Here is a 20,299-nt window from a genome sequence, read left to right as displayed (position 1 = left end):
AATACGGTACTGGCAATGCTGAAGGAACACAGTACAAACAACATTAGAATCTCACCCACCCTGCATCTGATACATAACAGCGAAAAATGTAAGTGTATACATCTCATCTAAGACGTACACACGTGCTGAACTTCCAAACAGAGACGAAACATTTACGCTACGCGGTTACATGCACAATCAGTCCCGATACAATAAAGTTAGACAAAAGGTACACTTTGGCACAACTTTTACAAGGTATTGCCTGGTAGTTATGCGTAATGACATCACCATCTCCCTTAAAGGCACAGGCAACTATTCGAGCATTACCCGGATGGCTGCCTAAGTACACTGAATAAGATCCGACGGTCACCTGGTTACATTCTCCCCTGCATTCAAGTAATCGTCCTCGATTGCTCACTCACTACAAGGGTACTTTTAACCTCCTTAACTGCTTCTCTAAAGAGAACTGAACTGAGACTAGCCAGTATCTCAGACACTGCTGCTGGACTTATGGAGACCTCATCAAGGACTGACCTTGGTTCGTGATGTGGGTTAGGGTGCTGTCCAGCATTTACTTGTTTACTCCTGCCGGGTGCTGCTACAAGAGGGCTACCGACCTCTGCCCCTGCATTAGCCGTTGTCGGCTCTCCCGTCTCAGTTCCAGAAGGTGTCATATTTTCGGAAGATATGCTGTCTAAGCTAGGGTCAAGACTCTGTACCCCCTGTTCTGACATATCTTCTACCAATATCACACCATTCTCTGATTCCTCAGAATCTGATTCATGCCCCAGAGGTGAGCTGGCCTGAGTTACTGGAGTCTGCAGTTTCCTTCGGGTAGCTGGAGTGGGATGGTTCTCACAGGGCCTGATGTCTACCCTGTTCACACTCTTGCTAGGCCCACCCTCCAAAGGTTCCACAGTGTATGTGTTACCCAATACCTCTACCACCCTGTAGACAGTTGAGTTCCAAGCATCCGGGATCTTATTATGGCCTAATGGTCTGTTACTCAAGTAAACCAGTACATCCACATCAACTTCGGGACAGTACACTTTGTCCTCCTGCCAGGGAATGCGTTCTGCCACCTTCTGTTCAGAGTATTCTTTTGCTCTGGCATGTGTATCCCTCAGCTGGCCAGTCACGTTTCTGGTCCATCGTCTGTTCTTGCCCCAGCAGAGCATCCACGGGCAAGTGGGGATCCACCCCAAACAACAGATAGTAAGGTGAATACCTGGTGGTTGTGTGAGGTGTCGCATTATATACATACACCAGCTAGGGTAGATGTTCTGGCCAACTGTGCTTCTTTTCTGGAGGCAACGTACGCAACAAATCATGCATCGTCCTGTTGAAATGCTCACACTGTGCGTTTCCTGTAGGATGCTGAGGTGTGGTACGGCTTTTCTTTACCCCGTATAGTTTGCAAAGCTCCGCTATGACCTCACTTTCAAAGTTACGGCCCTGGTCAGAATGCAATCTCTCAGGAACACCGTACTTCGTGAACCATTCCCTCAAGAGCACCCTTGCTGTGGTATCCGCCTTTTGATCCCGAGTCGGAAATGCTTGGTGAGTTTAGTGAAAACGTTCGTGACCACTGATAGTCTCACGCCCGTTAGTTGCCGGCTCCAACACGGTGAAATCTACTGCTAAAACTTCAAGTGGCCTAGAAGCCAGAAATGACTTCATGGGGGGGGAGGGGGCGCGGATCCTAGGCCGCGGCATCTTAGTTAGTACACAACATGGACAATTTTTGACCCACCATGCCACACCCTCGTGTATGCCCACCTAAAAACATTGACTTCTCAACAACTGCAGAGTACATTCTATGCCTTGATGGCCTATAGAATCATGTACATACTCTAACACTTTGCTCCTCAAGCTGATAGGTACCAGAAGCTGGTAACACTCCCCAAGGTTCTCATCCTCAACTAGCCTATACAGTAACCCGTTACGCTCCCTGATACTGTCCCAGTGCCTTAACAGAGACAAAACAGGCTTAGGAAGAGTTTTACGCTCCTGGCCACTCAGCTTCCTTTTCTGATCCCATAAGTCTCTTTGGACACCTAACACAGGGCCTTGCTGCTGAAAAGTACACAAGTCCCCATTAGAATAACCCGGGAGGGTTGGAGCGTTCCCTTCCATCGGACCACTTACCTCACTAGTACCAGCTTCCCAGGCTCAAATCTGCTTAACCCTGCAGCTGTTAAGACCAGCGGTAACCAGTGCCGGGTCAAGGGCAGGGCCGCGATTGATCAAACTACCGATCGCCACAGCCCCATCAAACTCCGCATCCTCTGAGACAGGCTCAGGCTCCTCTGAAAATGGCTGCCTAGAGAGTGGATCAGCCACAGTATCACTCTGACCCAGACGATACTGGACATCGAAGTCAAACACTGCATAGACAAGTTGCTTACACTGGCTGATAATGTTCATACCTACAATACATGGGATAGGGGGTTCAGTGCTAACAGGATCCCTGACTACTAGAAAGCCACAATTTGGTATCTTCATGCCCATTGCTTGAACTTCTAGCTCTCGGTACCCAAGGTAAGGAAAATCAAGACCATTTGCAGCTGCTAGCCTAAGCCAGCCAGCAGTGGAGAACATACCCTTATCTTCTCCATTCAAGTGTTCTCGAAAGAACTATTTGGTCAGGGTGCTTACCTGACTACCTGTGTCCAACAGACAACAGATAGCAACACCTGATATTTCAAGCTCAACAATTGGATATGTTCCTGAGGCACGTTGCAGCAACTGGTCACAGGGTAGCTGTACATTATCTGTATCTATGAGGTTCTGCCGAATTGCCCGACTCCCAACCTCTTGAGGGGAGGAGGATGCAGGCTCCACTTCCCTTGCACCCTGCTTCTGTGGGCAATCCTTGGCCAAATGCCCTCCCACCTGACACTTGAAACATATTGGTTGCCCATCTTCTGTGAACCTAGGCTGTAAATTGCGTCTGCTACTAGTAGCGCGTGTAAAATCCCTCTGCACAGTGAGATCTTTCACTGCTTGAATCAATTCACAAAGTGCTTTGCCCTGCTCTGCGACCACTTTAAGGACGTCATCTAGTGTGACAGACTCAGATTCCCGAGCTTTAAGAATCGAGTACTGCACCTGGCTACTGCTACACTTCGACTTTCCAGACTTTGTATTTCCCAGGGGTTCTTCTACGAGCCACAGACGAGCCTCCTCTCGCACTTCTATCACTGAGGACTCAGGGTGGTCCCGCACGAATCTGTGGAGCTCCCTTCTGAGGAAAGGATCCCTGATCCCCTCTATAAATTGATCTCTTAGCACCACCCTCTTATCGGTCATGGTATCGGGGAAGTACTTCAGTATCAAGTTAAGAGCTTGGGCTAGGGCATGTGAAAACTTCCTTACGTCTTCACCCTCATGCTGTTTGTGACTGTAGAAGTTATGCTACAGCTGGGGTGCACTACGCTTGTCTCTAAAAGCTTCCCTGAGATAGGTGAACAAGTCATCAGCCCGGTCTTCCTCAGCATCACTGCGCATACGTGCTTCCTCTAAGGCTGCACCCCAGAGCAGGGACATAACCAAGTCATACTGATCCTGGTGAGACTGATTTCTACTATGAAGTGCACGTTGTACTTCTTCAATGAAGTCATCAACAGACCACCCATCTTTCTCAACATCCCCCGTAAATGGAACAATGAGTCTTTCCCTTAGGACATATACATAGGATCTTTTGCTTAATTTGTCAATGGTTGCCATGGCTTCATCATACTTACTACGCAATTCCCTAATTTGTTCATTCAAATCAAGTTCAACTGGTATGTCCTCTGAGCGTGACATAGTAAAACCTCAAGCCTTTAAAGTTCACACAACAAGCCTGCAAAAAGAAGCTGCTGCTGTCCTTTGCTGCAAATGCAATGGCTTCACAGCCCGCAGTTCCCTGGGTCCACGTCCCCGCTCTGCGTCCTGACGTCAGTTGCTGATGTCCCGGCCCAGTCCCGAGGCTCCACCGCGCTCTCCATGAGGCTCTACCACGCTCTCTCCTTCTGCCCGATGGGAACTCAGTCCTGTCTTCACCACTACCGTATTAGGTACTGTATATTACACTGCATACAACAATCAGAGACCCTCTCAACTGGCTTGGAATTAACCCCACTCCTGGTACCAGATTTTGTAGCCTGGGGAAAAGTACACACTCAAGACAACAAAGACATTTTCGGGTTTTAATTCCTTTATCTGTTCTGGATGTTTAAGTGCCAGAAGTGGGTTGCAAAACAAAACAAAGGAATTTACAACCAGTTCTTGCCATTACAATCTCAGTTTATCTTCCGATTCACACCCTTGTGTATGAACAGAATTGTGTATGCAGTATAAAAAATATCAGAACTAATACGGTACTAATACAGTACTAATACGGTAGTGGCAATACTGAAGGAACACAATACAAACAACATTAGAATCTCACCCACCCTGCATCTGATACATAACAGCGAAAAATGTAAGCGAATACATCTCATCTAAGACGTACACACGTGCTGAATTTCCGAACCGAGACGAAACATTCACGCTACGCGGTTACATGCACAATCAGTCCCGATACAATAAAGTTAGACAAAAGGTACACTTTGGCACAACTTTTACAAGGTATTGCCTGGTAGTTAAATTACAGGAAGACTGACCTACTTGGATGGTGAGGAACTTGGTGTAAGCCACGCTACCCAGTGTTGATTCCTTCACTCATGGAAATCTAAAGCATCCACATGTAAAACATGTCAAATTACCGATATTCTCGATCTGTCAACGAGCATAAACGAATTCACGTGGATATTGTCAATTAATCCTCACCTTTCCTCACCATGCCCAGCACACTCTGGGAGGAACCCAATTCGAATGCCCTACCACGTCTTTAGCAGAAAGCAAAATGGTCTCCCCACTATCCCGTGCGTGTGTAATGACATCACCATCTCCCTTAAAGGCACAGACAACTATTCTAGCATTACCCGGATGGCTGCCTAAGTACACTTTTAAGATCTGACGGTCACCCAGTTACATATTAAGGTAATATAGTACAGAGAATTTTTCTTTCAGATATCAGTCAGTCAGTCAGTAAGTGCCGTCCCGAATCCGGGGTTGGTGACTATGCACCTCCATCTTCTTCGATTTTGTGACAGCATCGAGTACAGCCTCTCCTCCAGTTTATTCTCGCTGGCTGCCTTGGCACCGCCCGATGCCACCCCGCCAAACTCGAGCCGAGGCCGTGTCGGCCTCCAGCCGTGGCCGCTTCTTCGAGCTTGGCCGTGCTTTAGGCAGAGGCCTTGGGCAGGTCCAGGCACATGGTGCAGCGCTCAAGTCCATCATGTCTCTTCTAACTAGGTGCATAGCATATGATTCGTAGATATGTGGTGAGGCTTTAATCTCTTCCATGGAAGATGGCCATTGGCTCACAAGGAGCTCATCCGCCCTTTGTCAGGTCTTGTTTTTTTCAGTCCTGCTGCGTGTCCTCACACCCTCCTCACCAGACTAATTCCGGTGGGGGAGCTGGCCTAAGTCGCCGACCACTCGACCACGGCTCCCGGCCGAGCTTTCAGATATACTGCAGGACTATTGGTAACCCCATCCTTAACTATAAGATCATATGTCTGGCAAATTCTCTGACAATTCTGACCTTCTCCCAGAAATCCTCTAGACCAGGACCCCTAGAAGTTAAAATCTGCTGAAAGCGCAAGAGACACAGTGTTGAGTTGGAATTATAAAACAGGGCCGTAGTAGATGATAAATGCCAGAGAACACTTTCATTGGCAGCAGCTGCTCTTGTAAATTACTGCAGCCTGAGAATCTTTGGTTCAGAGTTAAAGTATCAGTGTCCAAGTTTCTGACCTTAACGATGTATCACAGTGACAAAATTGCCTGTATAGTTCTTCCAAGAGGCAGTTATACCACCTAAATTAGTAATTAGTGGTTTGTGTCAGGATTTGACCAATAGTGAAGCAGGTAAAGGGACTCAGATGATAGTGGTGAAGGTGATTCAGCCTTTACACTTGAGGTGCGTGCCAACCGTATGGGTGAGATGAATTCAGCTGAATTAAATGCCCATAGCATTGTGGTACATGGGGCCATTCAAGCTGTGGGAGCAGTCAGGAATGTAGTAAGGGTAGGAGCCAATAAAGTTGAGGGAATAGATACTTCTGGGAGCTCCAATCACAACTCCCAAATGTTGCATTTCCTTCACAGGGCTAAGCATATCTCTGCAAAGTTAGTGGGAAGCCTGGAAATGAGACAGAAATTCCCTATTGTTCCAGTCCATATGGATCCCAACAATGTAGGTAGAATTAGAAAAAAAGGTAATGTTGAAAGAATATGAGCAGGTGGACTTAAATTTAAAAACAACAGAATCTTCAAAATAATCACTTCAGTATAACCCCCTCAGCATGAAAACTTGGAACATGAAGCATGCTAGTCCACAACAACATATCATGAACAGCTCCTTGAACTAGGAGTTTTTGGGAGATCAGAAGGATTTTTTTTTATTAAATTGATACTCTTCAAGCAGAATTTGAGGTCTGTCTCAGTGTATGTCCCTAGGCCACAGGGTCCCGCGTATGCACTTGTTCAAGATGAATTTCAAGTTAAACCCCAGCAAATCTGCATTACTGAAGGAGATGGATGACAGCCTCATCCCCAACACATCCACCGCGAGGTCAGTGTGGATTGACAATGAAACCACAGGGTGCACAAGCAATCTACCAGTGAGTGCTCTTCTAACCACAAAGCCCTTTATGTTGACGGTGATAATGTAGGGTTTCACAAATAAAACGGAGGAGGCACTTTATGTTTCAGAAAATCCCTAGTAACTGATTTATTGAACACAAAATGCGCTAAATGTCCTTTATGTAATTACCTCATCACATCAGATCCGCCTCTTAAAGTGAATCCCAACTCAATGTTGGTATTTGTGAATTCTATACATTTTTACCAATTACATTGCCCTACAATAAGATCTCATGACAGATAATTTGACAATGTGCTTGGGATAACCCAGCAGGATCCACTATCTTGTCTTGCAGCAGAGCCTGGAGGACACGCTGTTTAGACATTCTGTCTGATTAATTAATGATCGTAGGTGTTCTTCTCCACAATTTTTTTCCATGAGACAGAAGCTATAATACAGTCCAGCTGAAAGAGACATTCCACAGCAACATGTCCAGTCACATCCTTTTCAACAGTGAGAATATCAGCATGTAGCAACATCTGAGGTTTGCACATCCTCACTCTAGTCACAGCTTGATGTTTGGTGTTGCTGTCACAAATACTCCACGGAGAAAGGCCACAGTTGAAATCTCTGCTGCCACTGTTCACTGAGGGGATGGAATCCTTCTGAAAACAAGCTAAAAAAATTAGTAAATTGGTATAATGTGAAATAAACAGCATAGCCAAAACTAAGGACGGTGACATACAAAGGCTCTTTATTATATATTTGCAATTTTTCTGGATAAAGTAATACCTTTGAAATTGATCAAGTGAGAAAATAAGCTCCAAGATCAGTGTTGAAGTAAACCTTGGCGGAAGCTAGGACCAGGGCATTTTCAAAGGTGGAACTGGTCAAAGAGGATGATGAAAAAGATAATAAAGGTGAAAAAAACGTTTTAAGAGTAAACAATAAATAAATATAAAAAAAGAGAGTAAGCATTTCTAAAGTATTAAAAAGAGAGTGGCTAAAGTAAACATTGGTTCTCTAGAGGGTGAGACTGGGAAATTATTGTCCAGATGAAGTCTCAACCCAAACATCAACTTTCATTTTCCCCTTCCAATTTCCTTCCCCTCCCTTCCCTTATCCCTATGTCACTCTGCCCCCTCCCCCAGCTGCCTACCACCTCCCTCTTGGTTCCGCCTCCTTCTATTACCCATTGTTTTCCCCTGTTCTTTCTTCACCTTTCCTGCCTAGCACCTCCCTGCCTCCCTTCCCCCACCCCTTTATCTTTCCCCTTACTGGTTTCTCACCTGGAACTGACCAGCCTCCTCCTTCCCACCCTCCCCCCACCTTCTTTATAGGGCCTCTGCCCCTTCCCTCTACAGTCCTGATGAAGGGTTCTGGCCCGAAACGTCGATCGATCTTTTCCACGGATGCTGCCCGACCTGCTGAGATCCTCCAGCATGTTGTGAGTGTTGCTTTGACCCCAGCATCTGCAGATTATTTTGTGCTTCCCCTTCCAATGCTGCCTGAGCCACTGAATTCCTCCAACAGTTTACTATGTTCATTTTTTAGATACAGGATTTTGTTGAGTTCTGTCTGATCACTGATTCTGGCTCCTCTTTGGCACCTAGGTAAGTTGCACAATACAGGCCTAGCACAACATGCCCTATCACAGGTATGCTGGAAGAAAAATCTATTTTGCAAATAAGCTAATACTTGCAAAAGCACAGGAGCCCTGCACAAAATATACTTCATCTCATGCAGAGTGACACTGGTTGTCTCCCATAACCTACAAACATTGCAATGAATACTTAAATACAAAATTATTCTTGTTATATTTGAATATACTTCCATTTAATAAAGAATGTAAGCACACTGTAAAGATGCTTGTTGTTTCAAAATAATCTATATCTCTGGTATTCAGGGTGTGACTTATGTGAGCTGAAGGAATGTTAAGAATGCAAAAAGGAGGAATACTATATATATGTAGTTTTGAGACTTATTGAGAAGATGCTACTTTATGTTTACTTGTATGTACTGTACACATAAACAAAGTGTTTAATTTTTAATGTATTGTGGATGTTCAAAACCCATGGACACACATGAATCTACACACTACTTCTGTAAACTGTCTAAATTAACTATGTTATACCAGATAGGCTGGGTCAGACAAAAAGATATTCGAACTAGAATCACATTAAAGAAATAGTTCAGTGAATACTAGAAACTAGAAAAACTGGTTAGGGAAAGATTTAGTTATCTTAGAAATCTGCTTATCTCATATTACATGGTAATCAATCCGGTTAGCCCTGAGAACAAAAATAGCATAAATATTTTAAATAGTAACGTGCACAAGCTTAATGTTAACAACCGCTAACAAAAATATGATTAGATCATTTTATTTTCAATTTTCTAAGTTAAGTAACAGAATATAATTTCCAGTCCGGTTCTTACTGGCCATCTTGAGCTTCCAGTGTAGACTATTTCAAGACCCTTTCCCATTCCCACACTGATCCGTCCATCCTTGGCCTTTTTCTACTGCTAGGATGAAGCAAGACACAAACTGGAGGAACAACGATTTATATTCTTCCTGGGTAATCTACATGAATATTGAGTTTGCCAATTTCAGGTAACCCTTTTCTCCCCATCCCTCTTCTCCTCTTCCCCCCTCCTGGTTCCATCCACCTATTTTACACACAGGTTCCCTCACCATCATTGTGGTACTGACTGTTACTCACCTCACCCCTAATGATTCCCATATTCATCTCCTTTACTTATCCAAATCTAGCACTGGTGGCACTTTGTGTCCCTGCTCCCTCCAGCCGCTGTCTTGCATCTTCACACACCCCTCAGCACATCTTGTTCCATTTGTGTTTTTTTTCTTTTTTTCCCTCTCTTCGTCTACCTATATCTATTATTCGCTTGTTATATCCTTCCAAATCAAGTCAAGTCAAGTCACTTTTTATTGTCATTTCGACCATAACTGCTGGTACAGTACACAATAAAAATGAGACAACATTTTTCAGGATCATGGTGCTACATGAACAATACAAAAACTACACTGAACTATGTAAAACAACACAAAACTGCACTAGACTACTGACCTACCCAGGACTGCATAAAGTGCACAAAACAGTGCAGGCATTACAATAAATAATAAACAAGACAATAGGCACAGTAGAGGGCAGTAGGTTGGTGTCAGTCCAGGCTCTGGGTCTTGAGGAGTCTGATGACTTGGGGGAAGAAACTATTACATAGTCTGGTCGTGAGAGCCCGAATACTTTGGTGCCTTTTGCCAGATGGCAGGAGGGAGAAGAGTTTGTATGAGGGGTACGTGGGGTCCTTCATAATGCTGTTTGCTTTACGGATGCAGTGTGTGGTGTAAATGTCTGTAATGGCGGGAAGAGAGACCCCGATGATCTTCTCAGCTGACCTCACTATCCGCTGCAGGGTCTTGCGATCCGAGATGGTGCAATTTCCGAACCAGGCAGTGATACAGCTGCTCAGGATGCTCTCAATACAACCTCTGTAGAATGTGGTGAGGATGGGGGGGTGGGAGATAGACTTTTCTCAGCCCTCGCAGAAAGTAGAAATGCTGCTGGGCTTTCTTTGCTATGGAGCTGGTGTTGAGGGACCAGGTGAGATTCTCTGCCGGGTGAACACCAAGAAATTTGGTGCTCTTAACGATCTCTATGGAGGAGTCATCGATGCTCAGTGGAGAGTGGTTGCTCCATGTCCTCCTGAAGTCAACAACCATCTCTTTTGTTTTGTTCACATTCAGAGACAGGTTGTTGGCTCTGCACCAGTCCGTTAGCTGCTGCACCTCCTCTCTGTATGCTGACTCATCGGTCTTGCTGATGAGACACACCATGGTCGTGTCATCGGCGAACTTAATGATGTGGTTCGAGCTGTGTGTTACAGTACAGTCGTGGGTCAGCAGAGTGAACAGCAGTGGACTGAGCACACAGCCCTGTGGGGGCCCCGTGCTCAGTGTGATGGTGTTGGAGATGCTGCTTCCGATCCGGACTGACTGAGGTCTCCCAGTCAGGAAGTCCAGGATCCAGTTGCAGAGGGAGGTGTTCAGGCCCAGTAGGCTCAGCTTTCCAATCAGTTTCTGAGGAATGATTGTGTTGAATGCTGAACTGAAGTCTATGAACAGCAGTACTGACTGCACGCTAAGGAGTTGGAAACAAAAGAAAATAAGAGGAAACAAGAGAAAATCAGCAGATTCTGGAAATTTGAGCAACACACACAAAATGCTGGAGGAACTCAGCAGGGCAGGCAGCGTCAATGGAAAAGACCCTTTGGCAGGATGGATGCTGCCTGGCCTGCTGAGTTCCTCCAGCATTTTGTGTGTGCTTTTAAGGAGTTGGAGCTGGAACTGGAACTGGATGGACTCCGGATCATTTAGGAGGCTGAAGCAGCGGTAGATAGGATGTATTAAGAGACAGTCACACCCAAGGTGCAGGAAACAGGAAACTGAGTGAGTGTCAGGAAGGGGAAAGGGGTTAAGGAGCCAGTGCAGAGTACCCCTGTGGCTATCCCCCTCAACAACAGGTATATTACTTTGGATATTGTTTGGAGGATACGGGGAGAAAGCAGGAGATTGAGGCTGAGAGGAAAACTAGATCAGCCATGATGAAATGGCAGAACAGACTCAATGGGGCCAAATGGCCTAATTCTGCTCCTGTATCTTATGGTCTTTTGCAATTTCTCTCCCAAAATGTAAACAAAAGTAAAACTAGAAACAATGTTCAAAGAAAAAAGTAATTAAACTTCATAACAAAATGTTATTAATTTAAAATATATGAAAGCACAGGAATAAAAATACTATGATCACAAAACCAAAAATTATAGAAGCAAAATTAGACCCATCAAGACTACTCCACCATTCTCCTACCTTCTCCCCATAACCTTTAATTCCCTTACAATCAAGAACCTATGCATCTAAGCCTTAAGTACACCCTATGACTTAGCCTCCAAAAGTCCTCTATAGCAATGAATTCCATTGATTCACCATCCATTAGTTCAAAAAATTCTCCTCATCTTAATGTAAAAAGGGATATCATTTTATTCCAAGACAATGCCCTCAGATCCAAGACTATCCTAATCTTGGAAACATCCTCTTTATGCCTCCTCTATCAGTATACAGTTGATATCAATGGGATCCCTCCTCATCCTTCTGAACTTCATCGAGTATAGCCCAGAGGTTTCAAGTGTTCGTCATACATTTAGCCTTTCATTCCATTGGTCATTCTTGTGAACATCCTCTGGACCATCTTCAGATATGATCTGACCAATGCCTCATAATACCTCAGCAGAGCACCCTTGATTTTATATTGTGGTTCTCTCAAAACCAATGCTAACATTGTGTTTGCCTTCTTTTCTATTCATTTAACCAGCAAGTTAACTTTAAGTGGACTCTCAAGTCTCCTGATTTCTGATTTCGCCCCCTATTTAAGAAATAGTTTACACCTTTACTCTTCCTACCAAAATACATAATCCCACATTTCCTTCTGCTACCTCATTGCCCACTCACCTGACCTGCCGAAATCCTACTGCAGACTCCTTAACTCTACACTATCTGTATGTCCACCTATCTTGCTATTGTCTGCAAACTTGCCACAATACCATCAGTGCCTTCATCCAGATCATTAATATATACAGTATAGAATTGTGATCCCAATACTAACCCTTGTAGAAATCCTCTAGAAGCTGGCAGCTATCTAAAAATGTCTCCTTTATCCTCATTCTCTGACCTCCACCAGTCAGCCAATCTTCTATCCGGACTAGTACCTTGCCTCTAATACTGTGGACCCTTACCTTGTTTAACAGCTTCACACCTTGTCAAATGCCTTCTAAAAATCTAAGTGAATAACATCCACCCACTCTCCATTGTCTAACCTGCTTATTACCTCCTCAAGATTTCTAACAGATGAATCAGACAAGACTGTGCTGAAAGTGTGCTGTCGTTGCCCTATTGAATCATTTACTTCCTACTGATTCAAAATTTCATCTTTAAAAATGGACTCTAAGTTCTTATTATCCACCGAGGTCAGGTTAACCGGGCTACAGTTTCCTGTCTTTTGCCATCCTACCTTCTCAAACAGGGATGCAATTTGTCATCTGACAAAAGCTTTAAAACAAAGCAAAGTTTTGATTTCGTTATGCTCACATTTACATACAAGGATGAGTTTCATTACTGACTTAATTCATTATTTCAGATTTTTCCCAGAAGGTTTTCAACTTTGATGCAAAATCAAACTACAAATATAAAACTTCAAATCACGCACATCACATGGATGAGGTCAGAGGTACAAAGCACGGCGTCGTGATGCATATCATAATGTTTTCCTAATATTGACTCCTCTGCTCTGTTTGATTACCATTTACAGATTTTAAATGGAAGTCATGTTTGCAAATAATTCCCCAAGCATATTTTTTAAAAATACTGTAACTGAATTGGAACTCTCTTGAATAAATACACATGCCCTCTCAGCAGTCCATTGACATCAGGCACCAACTAGTATCAAATGACTGTCAGTAGACTAGAGACAAGTGGGCAAAATAAATTAAAAGTTAATCCTCTAATTAACTGTATCAAAATTAATTATCTTTAAAATAATACCATCTTTAAGAATATTTTAAATTTTATTTTGCATTTTCTCATTATTCAATTTTCATATTATTTATTATCCTTGGCGTCATTATGAACTGTCTTCATTAATTCTCCATTCTGTTTTTAAAGAATAAAGGAGGGCTGTTTACTGGAAATTGCTGCCATAAATGCCACACTTAGATGTAAATTGAAAGAAATCCATAGTTTTGCAAATTCCATTAAAATAATTCCAACTTAGAACTCAGGTTCACTGTTTGAGTACATAAGGCATTGATTCACGGCAGTTTGGTGTTTTGAGAAACAACCAGTTAGCAATCAGGATAAGTTAAAGGACAGGACCTCCAGGTTTATGATCTCAGGATCCTTAACTGTGCCACATGCTGGTGAGGCCAGAAATAGGAACAGCATATAGTTTTACACATGGCTAAGGAGTTGATATAGAAGGGAGGGTGTCAGATTTTTGGATCATTGGGCTCTCTTCCAAGGAAGGAGGGACCCGTACAGAGGAGAAGGGTTTTTGGCCCAAAACGTCGACTGTACTTTTTTCCATAGATGCTGCCTGGCCTGCTGAGTTCCTCCAGCATTTTGTGTGTGTTGCTAGGGAACCTTGGTTTTCAAAAGCTATTGAGAAAAAGGAGGTGCATAGCAAGTAAAGGCAAGAAAAAACAAATGAGGTATGTACTTATGGAGTATAAGAAATAGAAGAGAACAATTAAGAAAGAAACTATAAGGGCTAAAAGAAGGTATAAGGTTGCCCTAGCAGGACAAGGAGAAGGAGAATCCTAGTGGATTTCTCAAATATGTCAAGAGCAAAAAGATTGCATGGGACAAAATTGGTCCTACAGAAGATCGGAATGGTAATCCATGCATGGAGCCAAAAGAGATGGGAGAGATCTTCACGGAGATGGACACCGAGTCTATAAACGTGAGACAAAGCAGCAACAATGTTATGGACTCTATACAGATTACAGAGAAGAAGGTATTTGCTATCATAAGGCAAAATAGGGTGGATAAATCCACAGGACCTGACAAGGTATTTCCTTGGTCCCTGTGGGAGGCAAGTGCAGAAATTGCAGGGTTCCTAGCAGAGATACTTAAATAATCCTTAGCGACAGGGGAGGTACTAGAGGATTGGAGGATAGCTATTGCTGTTCCACTGCTTAAAAAAGGCTCTGAAAATAAACCAGCAAATTATAGGCCGGTGAGCGTGACATCAGTAATGGGAAAAGTAATTGGAAGGTATTCCAAGGGACCAGATATATGAGTATTTGGATAGATGTAGACCGATTAAGAATAGTCAACATGGTAGGTAATGCCTAATCAATCTTATTAGAGTTTTTCAAGGAAGTTACCAGGAAATTTGATGAATACAAGGCAGTGGATGTTGTGTACATGGACTTTAACAAGGTATTTGACAAGGTCCCGCATGGGAGGTTCATCAGGAAGGTTCAGTCGCTTGGCATTCAAGATGAGGTGGTAAATTGGATTAGACATTGGCTTTGTGGGAGCAGCCAGAGAGTGGTAGTAGATGGTTGCCTCCCTGACTAAAGGTCTTTGACTAGTTGGGAGTCGCAGGGACTGGTGTTGGGTCCATTTTTATTTGTAATCTATATCAATGATCTGGATGATAATGTGGTTAACTGGATGAGCAAATTTGAGGATGACACCAAGTTTGGGAGTGTAGTGGACGAGAAAGACTATCAGAGCTTGCAGCTAGATCTGGACCAGCTGTTAAATTGAGCTGAAAAATGGCAGATGGAATTCAATGCAGACAAGTGCAAGGTGTTGCATTTCAGTAGGATTAACCAGGATAGGTATTACACAGTGAACAGCAGGATACTGAGGAGTGTGTTAGAACAAAGGGATCTGTGAATATAGATCCATAATTCATTGATCATGGTGACACAGGTAGATAGGGTCATAAAGAAAGCCTTCATAAATCAAAGTACTGAGTACAGGAGGTGGGATGTTACATTGAAGTTGTATAAGACATTGGTGAGGCCTAATATGCAATATTGTGTGCAATTTTGGTCGCTCACCTTCAGACAGGATGAAAAAAGATTGAAAGAGAACATTTATAAGGCTGTTGCCTTAGAACCTGAGTTATAAGGGAAGATTGAATAGGTTAGGACTTTATTCCTTGGAACATAGAAGATTGAGGAGAGATTTGATAGAGGTATACAAAGTTATAAGGGGTATAGATAGGGTAAATACAAGTAGGTGTTTTCCACTGAGGTTGGGTGGGACTACAACTAGAGGTCATGGACTAAGGATGAAAGGTCAAAAGTTTAAGAGGAAAATGAGGGGAAACTTCTTCATTCAAGGGTTATGAGAGTCTGAAATGAGCTGCCAGTCCAAGTGATGCATGTAAGCTCAAGTCCAAGAGACTTTTGGATAGATATATAGATGGTAGGGTTACGGAGTGTCATGGTCCAGGTCCACGTTGATGGGAATAGGCAATTTAAATGATTTGGCATGGATTACATGGGCTGAAGGGCCTGTTCCTGTGCTGTATTTTTCTACAGCTCTAAATAAACTGACAGGCATCTGCTTCATATATCTGTAAACCAAAGTTTGGATGTGAACAGGAATGGTTGCAGGATTACACAGATTCCATACTTAAGGAGAGAAGACTTCATCCAGATCACCTTCAACAAACTCTGATGGGTGGAGAAAGCTTGCACATACGTCTATAATGCATGCGTCCCCAAAGTGCAGGAAATCATATACAACACTCTTATGCTTGCAGGAATCTTTAACGTATTTTCCTGCCAGTAGCAATGGGCTGTAGCAATGAAAGGTTCCTGTAGGCCCTTTGCACAAAGAACTTGCTTTTTGCATGCACCATTTTGTATATACGAGGGGTGATTGATAAGTTACTGGCCTAAGGTAGAAGGAGTCAATTTTAGAAAACCTAGCACATTTATTTTTCAACATAGTTCCCTCGTACATTTACACACTTAGTCCAGCAGTCGTGGAGCATACGGATTTTGGACCTCCAGAAAGTGACCAAAGCAGGGGTAATTGATAAGTTTGTGGCCTAAGGTAGAAGGAGATGAGTTACTAACTTCAAATTTTCTGCATAATCACTCAAAGAGTTGAACTGCATGTGCATGTAACGACAGCTGTATAAACTCAGCTCCTTCTACCTTAGGCCATGAACTTATCAATCACCCATGCTGTGGACACTTTCTGGAGGTCCAAGATCCGTATGCTCCACGACTGCTGGACTAAGTGTGTAAATGTAGGAGGGGACTATGCTGAAAAATAAATGTGCTAGGCTTTCTAAAATTGACTCCTTCTACCTTAGGCCACGAACTTATCAATCACCCCTCATATGATAGCAAAAGATACAAAAATTAGGACTCGGGACTCAGAATGACCATTGTGAGCTGAGCATAGGTGTTCTGCAAAAGAGTTGCGGAGTCTACACTGTTGCTGAGGAGGCCACTTTGGGAGCCATCCTTGACCTTCTCTACTGCTAGGATGAAGCCCAATGCAAACTGAAAGTGCATTACCTTATATTGTGCCCGAGTTGACTACAACCTAATGGAATGAATGCAGTTTACCAGTTTTAGGTACCCCACATTAACACTTCTTCCTCCCCGACCCCTCTCATTTCTCCTTCTGATTCTCCAATCTTCACACTTCATCCCCTTCTCAACTTCCCCCACTGCCTCCCCAGAACAAAGATGAGGAACATCTTTGTCCCCTTCCCCCACCCACCCTGGCTCTATCCATCCACCTACTTCACAAACAGCTTCCCTACTCTCCCAATACAATAAGGTTCCAACAGTTGGTTACTTCTCCCTTCTCTAATTGTTCCCATTCTCACTTCTATTGCTTATTGTTCCAGCTCTGGCGGCCTTTTTCTAATCTCCCTCCAGTAGCTGTCTCCCATCTTCACACTCCCCTTCTCCATCTTGCTCCATCGCTTAATATCTCAACTTCACACCCCAAACTCAGCTCCCCTCACTAACATCACCTGTCATTTATACTCATTCTCTATCCACCAATTGCCTCATATTCCTTCCTTGCCCCCTCCTTCACCTCTGTGCTGGCCATCTTACCTCTCCACTCAATACTGATGCAGGGTTTCCTCCCTCCAGTGCTTCTTGACCTGCTGAGTTCCTCCTGCAGATTTTGTGTTGCTCCAGTCAAACAGAGGGCCAGTCCTAGGGAATGAAAGTTGCAGGAGGAACCAAAGCCAATGTGTTAGTCTGTCTCTATATTTCATTGGGGACAATTTCTGTTTTGTTTGTTGAATGGCTGAGAGAACAACAGTGTTTATAAAGTTCACTCTAAGTGCCCCTAGAATCAGAATCAGGTTTAATATCACTAGTATATGTCATGAAATTTGTCGCTTTGTGGCAGCAGTGTAAAACAATGCATCAGGACAAGTGCATTTTGGTTCAATTGAGCAGCTGCCACAATTGGCCAAAGTTTCATGAAAATAGTTAAAAAGGTATAAAAAAGGCAAACTAACAAATTATGTATTTAAATGAAATACAGAACAAATTAGAACACTAACAATATTAATGCAGTACTATAAAACTGTGTATTAGTTCCTAACAGTTATTGACAGAGGAATTCATCTATGTCACCTTCTTTTGACTGTAAATTAACACAATGGGCACAGACACCTAGTGCAGATAATGGACTGCTTTAATACAATGCTTTCAACAACTGCATTCTCCAAATCTTCATTCAAGATGATTGATGATACCTTCAAATTCTTCATTGTGGAGAGATCATTTCAGTTTCACTCCCAGCAATTTCTGGCACCTCCAAGCCTCAATCCATGAAACCGCAGAGAGCAAAATAGTTCTGAATTGTCTTCCTGATTATTTTCCAACTATCAGCGAAAGAAATCGCAGCTCCTTGAACACAAACACACACAACAATGTTGTGTCTACCAACTATGTAAGAGTACATGACTGATGCTCATTAGAAACTATTCATCAACAGTCTCCTGCCCAAATTAAGTGGTATTGTATCCCAAATAAATGAAGGGATTTCCGGGTACAGATAGTTATGTAGACACAACACCATGCTTCAGGCGAACAGTTTTTAAATAGTGTCAGTTGTGTGTGTTTGTGTTCAAGGAGCTGTGATTTCTTTCACTGATAGTTGACAAGAAATAATCAATTCTGCGGTTTCAAGCATTGAGGCTTGGAGATGTCATAAATGGCCAGGAGTGAAACTGAAATACTTTCACTACTTCAACAATGCCTTGCCTTTCCTTAAATTTCTGCAACCAGCCTGCTGAATATTCACAATTACCTGCAATTTTCAGTTCATCGTGATAGATCTTTGCTTGTTTCATGATCAACATAGTCTCAAGCAGCATATGTTCACTCTAATGCCACTCTTTCAATACAAGAACCTACTCAACCTGTATAAAAATATTTTATATATATACACACACACATATGTATGTATATTTGTATACACATATGTGTGTGTGTGTGTATATATGTATACGTGCATATAATATTTATTTATTTATATTTATTATACAGGTTGAATAGATCAAGTACCCCTTATACAAAATTCCAAAATCTGAAATTTCTTTGAGCGCTGACATCATGACGTCACACAAGGGCAATTCCAGAAGATGCTACGAAGGTTCCCTGGCAAAACGCACATCTCTGCGCACCACAGACAGTTCTGAGAAGTGATCTCACCTACGTAACCAACAGAAGTTAATGAAAAATAGAAAAACACTGCATAAAGTGAAAAATGAAGATCTTGTTCTTGCATTGAAAGAGAGGATTCATCTGCATCAGAGTGAACGTATGCCGTTTAACAGTATGCTGATCATGAAACAAGCACAGATTTATCACAGTGAACTGAAAATGGAAGCTAATTGTGAATATTCAGCAGGTTGGTTGCAAAAATTTAAGAAAAGGCATGGCTTTAAATGTTTAAAAATATGTGGCAATATGTGGTGATAGAGTACCTGCTGATCACGAAGCAGCAGGGAAATTCATTGATGAGCTTGCCAAGATCATGGCTGATGAAAATCTAACATGCTGAATGGCTGCATCAGCAGATATGTGTGATGAACAAGTGTAAGACAAAGGCTGCTTACTCGTAGCACGTAAATTCAGAGATTCAGAGTTAATTAGGGCAGCTGCTTATTTCGGACAACTCTTAAAGAACAAAAAAAATTGAAGAGAAGAGCCAGGATTCCCTTAGCAACACACACAAAATGATGTAGGAACTCAGCAGGCCAGGCAGTATCTATGGAAAAGAGTAAACAGTCGACATTTCAGGCTGAGATACTTCATCAGGATTTTCTTTGTTTATTTGGGACCACTATGCTGCTTAATTAGGACAGCAGACTATTGCAGAACGGTTTCTAACTAGTATCAGTTGCATGTGCTATGGGGCCATTAGACACTACATCGTGCTTGGAGTGAAGAGTTTTTAAATGGCATCAGTTGCATGTGCTTGCGCTATGTTAGCCATTTGGGGTGATGGATGCTGCTTCAAAAGGCAGTGAGTTTCTTATTTCACTTTTAAAATATTACCAAGATGCCACAAAAAAAATTGAGACTAACTGAAAAAATTACCCTACTGATGCCAGGAAATTTATTGGTGGATTACTTCACATTGCCTCATGCAGGAAGGCAAATGAAGGCAGTCCATTATCTGCACTAGGTGTCTGTGCTGAATTTATTTATTTATAATCAATCAAAAGAACGGGGCAGTGTACATAAGATGAATTCCATTCCATAACTATTAGGAATCAATACACAGTTTTAGAGTACTTTTTAGTAGTATTGGTACTGTTTTAATTTGTTCTGTATATTAATTGAAATACATAATTCATTATTCAGTTAAATGATATATTTTTAATGCCTTTTTAAATATTGCCATGAAAATTCAGCTTGGGTTAGCCTCTTGATTGGGTCAAACTCTGGTTAATTGGAACCAGTACGTTTATATGTACTATTTAAATATGGCATCTGAGGTGTCCGGGGATGGGTAGCACCTCCAGTGAAGAGGCTCGTCATGTCCTTTGGGCCCCATCA

General features: G+C 42.7%; 1 long non-coding RNA gene across 1 annotated transcript; it reads right to left on the bottom strand.

The window, feature by feature from the left end:
* Nucleotides 1-6,802: 6,802 nt before the first annotated feature.
* Nucleotides 6,803-18,081, bottom strand: LOC134349504 (uncharacterized). The gene is made up of 3 exons (XR_010018698.1): nucleotides 17,986-18,081; nucleotides 17,330-17,434; nucleotides 6,803-7,334 (listed from the first exon to the last, which is right to left on the bottom strand). It is a non-coding gene; the product is annotated as an uncharacterized LOC134349504 (long non-coding RNA).
* Between the last annotated feature and the right edge of the window lie 2,218 nt (nucleotides 18,082-20,299).

Source organism: Mobula hypostoma, chromosome 7 (assembly GCF_963921235.1).
Source record: "Mobula hypostoma chromosome 7, sMobHyp1.1, whole genome shotgun sequence".
NCBI lineage: Eukaryota > Metazoa > Chordata > Chondrichthyes > Myliobatiformes > Myliobatidae > Mobula > Mobula hypostoma.
Note: the sequence above shows the minus strand (reverse complement) of the source record. Positions and strands in the feature narration are given on the sequence as shown.